Raw genomic sequence first — 7,500 nt, 5'->3', positions numbered from 1 at the left:
AATCACTGCTAGAGCCGTACAAATCTTCTCTCATGGGGGTCCCTGGCATATCTCTTCAAATGGGGGTCCGCGGGCTAATTAGTGTCATTTTGGGGGTCCTTGACATGCAAACAGGTTGGAGAACCACTGCATTAGGCTACAATCACACATCAGGAGGAAACCGTGCGAGGCACCGACCTGCACATCGGGAGCAATTAGGGGTTCAGTGTCTTGCTCAAGGACACTTATCGACACTACCTCACTAACCTCACGGTTCCCAACCGGCCACTCTGCCGGCCACTCTCCCTGAGCCACTCCTGCATGCCAATGTATAAGAATGCACTCAGTCGTCCAAAAATGTTGATGTCCTCACAAGTATAGTAGCCTAATAATGCAAGCGTGTGTGTGTGTGTGTGTGTGCGTGGGACGTGCGTGTGTGTGTGTGTGTGTGTGCACTCGTAGCGCGCTTGTAGCATACGCGTGTGCGTGCGTTGAGAGTGTGAGAAATTGGGTGACAAAAGGGAGAGAAAAAAAAGAACCGCACTGGACCGCGTTGCTCGTGAGCTGTTACGCTTGAGCCTGCAGATGTCTCTCTGTGTGTGTGTGTGTGTGTGTGTGTGTGTGTGTGTGTGTGTGTGCGTGTGCGTGTGCGCGCATGCGAGTGTGTGTGTGTGTGAGCGAGTGCGAGCGAGGATTCGTTCACTGCGTAGCTGCGAGAGACTCACACAGAGTCACACAGACAACACATCGTTATGAATTCATGAGTGTCCTGTTATGTGTGCGTGTGTGCGTGCGTGCATGCGTGCGCGTGTTAATCACCATTCGAACTATGTCCAAAAACACATTGAAAACACGTCTCTGCCTCTGGTGACTGACTGATATTGTCCTTCTAATGAATGCTATAGACTCACTGAAAACACACATCCCTGCATAGCATAAACACAATAGCACGTCATATACAAAACACTATACGCGTACAAAATGTTTTCAATCTCCCTTTGGATGTTCGCAATCTGTGGGAAGCACAGTACAGGATGTGTCTCTGGTGTGTTGGTACAGTGGGCAGGTCGTTAGGATGTGTCTCTGATGTGTTGGTACAGTGGGCAGGTCGTTAGGATGTGTCTCTGATGTGTTGGTACAGTGGGCAGGTCGTTATAGGATGTGTCTCTGATGTGTTGGTACAGTGTGCAGGTCGTTGTGATGTGTCTCTGATGTGTTGGTACAGTGTGCAGGTCGTTGTGATGTGTCTCTGATGTGTTGGTACAGTGTGCAGGTCGTTGTGATGTGTCTCTGATGTGTTGGTACAGTGTGCAGGTCGTTAGGATGTGTCTCTGATGTGTTGGTACAGTGTGCAGGTCGTTAGGATGTGTCTCTGATGTGTTGGTACAGTGGGCAGGTCGTTGTGATGTGTCTCTGATGTGTCGGTACAGTGTGCAGGTTGTTGTGATGTGTCTCTGATGTGTTGGTACAGTGGGCAGGTCGTTAGGATGTGTCTCTGATGTGTTGGTACAGTGGGCAGGTCGTTAGGATGTGTCTCTGGTGTGTTGGTACAGTGTGCAGGTCGTTGTGATGTGTCTCTGATGTGTTGGTACAGTGTGCAGGTCGTTAGGATGTGTCTCTGGTGTGTTGGTACAGTGTGCAGGTCGTTGTGATGTGTCTCTGATGTGTTGGTACAGTGTGCAGGTCGTTAGGATGTGTCTCTGGTGTGTTGGTACAGTGTGCAGGTCGTTATAGGATGTGTCTCTGGTGTGTTGGTACAGTGTGCAGGTCGTTAGGATGTGTCTCTGGTGTGTCGGTACAGTGGGCAGGTCGTTAGGATGTGTCTCTGGTGTGTTGGTACAGTGTGCAGGTCGTTAGGATGTGTCTCTGGTGTGTTGGTACAGTGTGCAGGTCGTTAGGATGTGTCTCTGATGTGTCGGTACAGTGTGCAGGTCGTTAGGATGTGTCTCTGGTGTGTTGGTACAGTGTGCAGGTCGTAAGGATGTGTCTCTGATGTGTCAGTGTGCAGGTCGTTATAGGATGTGTCTCTGGTGTGTCGGTACAGTGTGCAGGTCGTTAGGATGTGTCTCTGATGTGTCGGTACAGTGGGCAGGTCATTAGGAAGTCCAGCTGGTGTACAGTGGGTCCAGGTTCTCTGTCCAAGGTGAGGCTGTGGTTAATTAGAATTGCAAGCTCACAAGGCAGCGCATCGCTATAGGCGAGTAAATGAAGCGCGATTTCGTATAAAGGATTTCCTTGGTTTTGGCTCAGTCACAGAGCATGCAGCGTCTCTCTCTCTCTCCATCCAACTCGGATGGTGACAAAAAATCATGACAACAAACACATTTTTTTGGGCAGAACAAATACTGTTAGAAAGAAGGGAAAAAAGGGCAGGGTACAACACTGTGGTTTTTCTTCTTCGTAATAATTTGTTCGGCCGAAAATATTGTGTTTGTTACCATCTGAGTTGGCTTTGTCCGAGGCTTACAGGTCTTTAAATGAAATACATACACAGTCGACGGCCTGTAGTCGTCGACTGTGAGTCTGTGACGTTCATATAGCCAGACCATTAGCTGCTGTGTGGTTTGGACTGTGACACTCTATGGCCAGACCATTAGCTGCTGTGTGGTTTGGACTGTGACACTCTATGGCCAGACCATTAGCTACTGTGTGGTTTGGACTGTGACACTCTATGGCCAGACCATTAGCTGCTGTGTGGTTTGGACTGTGACGCTCTATGGCCAGACCATTAGTTGCTGCGTAGTTTGACATTATAGCCAGACTGATTATGGTTTGATGTAGGCAGACTGTTATAACTTGGTGTCTCTGTGGGGTCGTTAGTGCCCCCTGGAGGCCATTGTATGCATAAGAATGCACCCTGTCATTCTTATAGAGAGTGTGTGTCCGTGTGTGTGTGTGTGTGTGTGTGTGTGTGTGTGTGTGTGTGTGTTTGTGTGTGTGTGTGTGTGTGTGTGTGTGTGTGTGTGTGTGTGTGTGTGTGCACTGTGCGTGTGTGCACTCACTGACTCAGCATGATTAGGCATGACTCAGCATGATCAGCCTCGCTATCAGTACAAGTACAACCCTCGTCTGTCTGTCTGTCTGTCTGTCTGTCTGTCTGTCTGTCTGTCTGTCTGTCTGTCTGTCTGTCTGTCTGTCTGTCTGTCTGTCTGTCTGTCTGTCTGTCAGTCTGTCTCAGTGACTACTGACTGGTGGTTTATTTAATGTCTCGACTGGTACGACTGTCTCTGACTCGAACACTTCAACAAGCGTGGGAGTCATTTCCTAAACTCTGCTTTACGTTACGTCACAATTCTCCTCTATCTCATACACTCTCATTCCCTCTGCTCCTCTTAATCTCTCCTCTATCTCTGTCTTGTATATTACGAGTTCATTCCGCTCGAGCAGCATGCACCAGGGGCCTCATTCATAAAAAAATTAAATGCAATTATCGTCGGATCAAATTCCATCTCGCCGACCGTCAAACACGCGCTCGTATATAATATGAGTCTCGAATAGAAGTACTGGAGACGGTCGCATTGTGTGTATACTTCCCGCGTCAGATGAGAAGACAGAGATAGAGAGAGAGAGGGACGTTAATTGAATTTCCTGCCGGTTATACAGTGTTACTGTATGGTCACGTCCGTCTCCCTCCAGACCTATGTGAGCTTCCTTTGTGACATCTTGGCACGTCAGGCCGCGTCCCTTTTTTTATCAGTCACAGGCGCGAGGAATTAAACCATATCCAATATCTCCCAAAGACCCAAAACCACCACGTGTCTCCCATTAAGACGTGCACGTCGACAATGAGAGACGGCCCCATAACAAAACGGTGTGGGAAATTTGCTAACATTTACACAGGGTGGCTGTTTTATAGTTGGAAGACGTTTGTCAATCGTTTTCTTTTTGGCGTTGTCTTTCAAAGAGCGAGCATGAAACGAGCTATATAGTGTGTCTTCCAAGAGATTCTCTCGAGGAATGGCTTCGTGATGGAGTGGCTTATATTATAGAACAAGACTTGGTTCTCGTCTCAAGTCATACCCAGCCTGTAAATCACCTTTTTTTCCACAAAAGGAATTTAATTGGTATACTTTAGCCAAATCATAGTTTGGAACCAAAAGGTCTGTAACTCTGAGAGTATACAGATGGAACCAAATGGAGCCTTATAAGCCCATTTTGGGGCTGGAACCCCCTTTTGGTGTTTTAAACATTATGTTGTAATTTAGCTATTGAAAAATAGCAGATCTACAAGCTCGTGGCGCGCCACCGAGTGGCGCTACGAGCTTGTAGGTCTGCTATTTTTGAAAAATCAAGAAAATGTGGCGCAAATCTTGTTTTTAACTCAAGTCTTTGCTCAGGCCTATACATGGGTTTAACCACACCAAAGGGTCAAGACCGTTTTAGCGTTGTCCCAGCGGTTGTGCTATGTCTTGTTTGCACGTTGAGCCACGTTGACCCACGTTGACCCTAGTGACTCAACGCATGGAATTCAATGGCCCCAAACCACACCAAAGGGTCGAGACTGTCACGGTGCGACTCAAGATGTGGAAACCAAATGTAGAACAGACAGGCAGGAGTAGAGCAGATCATATGCAAAGTATTTATTATACTGAAAACACTGAACAGAACACCATAACATAAACTATAATCAAGCAGGGAACACAAGGGACTGAGGGTTTAAGTAGACACAGGGATCACAATACACAGGTGAACAGAACAAACAATCAACACTGGGATTGGCTGGGAGACTAACAGGACACAGGTGGATAAAACTAGTAATCACAGGGAGGTGAGACAAGACAGGCAAACACAACTAGGCAGAACAGGAAACACTATAGGCAACAGACTGATATCGTGACAGAGACGGTTTTAGCTTTGACTCCTTGCAACCGTTTGGACCCAAGGAGTTGCATCATGGTGACCCTTTGGCGTGGTTTAGGGCTTTACGGGTCTTTAACTCCTAGAGTGTACAACTATTTACAACAATTTGTACACACACACGATTCCAAATGTAAATAATTAAATATCGTGCGCGCATGTGTGTGTGTGTGCGTGTGTGTGTGTGTGTGTGTGTGTGTGTGTGTGTGTGTGCGTGTGCATGTGCGCGCCTAGTCACTTCTTTTGGGCAAAATTGTTGTTGACCTGTCCGCATGATGTCTCTCACAAAATGCACACTGGTTCCACACAGGCCTAATCGCTACCAACCCTCCTTTAACACACACACACACACACACACACACACACACACACACACACACACACACACACACACACACACACACACACACACACACACACACACACACACACACACACACACACACACACACACACCCTCTCTCTCTCTCTCTCTCTGTGCGAGTTACGTATGTACTTCACAAACAGCAGGCAACTGCATAAAACACAGCTCTTCATTTCCGTGGGTTTACAGTTGGTAGTTTGCTTTTATGGGGGAATCAGGGTATAGTTCAGGCAGACACGGCAGTCTGTGACTTTTCTGGATTCAAACAAATAAATTAGCTAAAAGTGGCAGATCTACAAGCTCACAACACATCTTGAGCTATTTAGATCTGCTATGCTTTTGATGTTTTTGTGTGACCCTAGTGTATGCGGCTGAAGTAAGTGATTAAGTTGGGCATTCGTTTACACAAAAAAAAAACGAGGAGATTTGTGCCCGACAACAGCGATGCAACGACTAAAATGACACAGAGTTGAAAGGTACAACAATGTATTGGTGTAACACAGTGGTTCTCAAACCCTTCCATGTCAAAGACCCCCACATTGACACGGACCCCTATTTGAAATGATGAGCCAGGGACCCCCACATATAAGGGAAGATTTCTATGTCTCCATTTTCATTTCAAGGACCCTCAGTTTAAAATAAAAATAAAGGGAAGCTCCGCACACTCAGATCTGCGCACAATCCATTTATTTGGCAAGCTTTCAGTCTACTGACCTTCTTCAGGCATGACATGGCTGAAGAACCCTCAGTTTGACATGGCATTTTCTATCTCACGGAACTCTAAATTATATAGTATTTTTTTGTGGCTTTCGCCTTTATTTTATATTTTGTATGCAGGGACAGACAGTATAGGCTGACAGGAAATGGGGAGAGAGATGGGGTCCTGACGTGCAGTAAAAGCTGTCGGGATCGGGAGTCACACTGCCAGACTGGACTATACCAGCCAAGGTGCCTGGACCACTGAGCCACGGCCCAGGCCGTAAAAATGAATGTTAATTTAACCCTGAGAGTGTATTTCTGAGTTCCAGAAGGGTCCATTTGGTTCAAACTATCTATCATTTAGCTATAGCTAAACCACTGGTGTTAACAGACCTCACGGGGGCTAACATGAATGGTTTTCATGTCGACGAGGATGTGGGCCTGAGCCGTGGCTCAGTGTGACACTCACCTACAGTGGAGATGTGTGTACACTGTGCATAATAATAATTGGTCATTTCCCGGACGCGCGGGCCCAACTGTAAACAGCACTCGTGTCATGTGCGCGCAATTTTGAAGAGAATTCCACAGTCATAAATCATTAGAGAGAGACATGAAGTGCACGTCTTATTACTTGCCATGAATCAGCCGATTGTAAATGGTGGGAAATCAACTTCCAACGGCCTTTTTGATACTGCAGTCACTGTTCTGTGTACACTGTACTGTTGTACAACCACAGTCTGATACTGTTGTACTGGGAGCTGACCAGTACAACCACAGTCTGATACTGTTGTACTGGGAGCTGACCAGTACAACCACAGTCTGATACTGTTTGGGAGCTGACCAGTACAACCACAGTCTGATACTGTTGTACTGGGAGCTGACCAGTACAACCACAGTCTGTTGTACTGGGAGCTGACCAGTACAACCACAGTCCGTTGTACTGGGAGCTGACCAGTACAACCACAGTCTGATACTGTTGTACTGGGAGCTGACCAGTACAACCACAGTCTGTTGCACTGGGAGCTGACCAGTACAACCACAGTCTGTTGTACTGGGAGCTGACCAGTACAACCACAGTCTGTTGTACTGGGAGCTGACCAGTACAACCACAGTCTGTTGTACTGGGAGCTGACCAGTACAACCACATTCTGTTGTACTGGGAGCTGACCAGTACAACCACAGTCTGTTGTACTGGGAGCTGACCAGTACAACCACAGTCTGATACTGTTGTACTGGGAGCTGACCAGTACAACCACAGTCTGATACTGTTGTACTGGGAGCTGACCAGTACAACCAGTCTGATACTGTTGTACTGGGAGCTGACCAGTACAACCACAGTCTGTTGTACTGGGAGCTGACCAGTACAACCACAGTCTGTTGTACTGGGAGCTGACCAGTACAACCACAGTCTGTTGAACTGGGAGCTGACCAGTACAACCACAGTCTGTTGTACTGGGAGCTGACCAGTACAACCACAGTCTGATACTGTTGTACTGGGAGCTGACCAGTACAACCACAGTCTGATACAGAACTGGCAAGTAAGTAAACCTCGCAGAGCCCTGACTTCTATATCTCCTGTTTCCTTAGCCAGCGTGAGGCAG

The 7,500-nt window shown here is 47.2% G+C and overlaps 1 protein-coding gene across 1 annotated transcript in view; it reads left to right on the top strand.

The window, feature by feature from the left end:
* Positions 1–7,500, top strand: part of LOC308336729 (inhibin beta A chain-like) — a 23,308-nt gene that overhangs the window by 2,636 nt on the left and 13,172 nt on the right. The gene's annotated exons all lie outside the window — the stretch shown is intronic.

The sequence above is a fragment of the Protomyctophum bolini genome (genome assembly GCF_963924005.1).
Source record: "Protomyctophum bolini genome assembly, chromosome: 21".
Classification (NCBI taxonomy): Eukaryota; Metazoa; Chordata; class Actinopteri; order Myctophiformes; family Myctophidae; genus Protomyctophum; species Protomyctophum bolini.
This window is presented reverse-complemented; position numbering and strand designations above follow the sequence as displayed.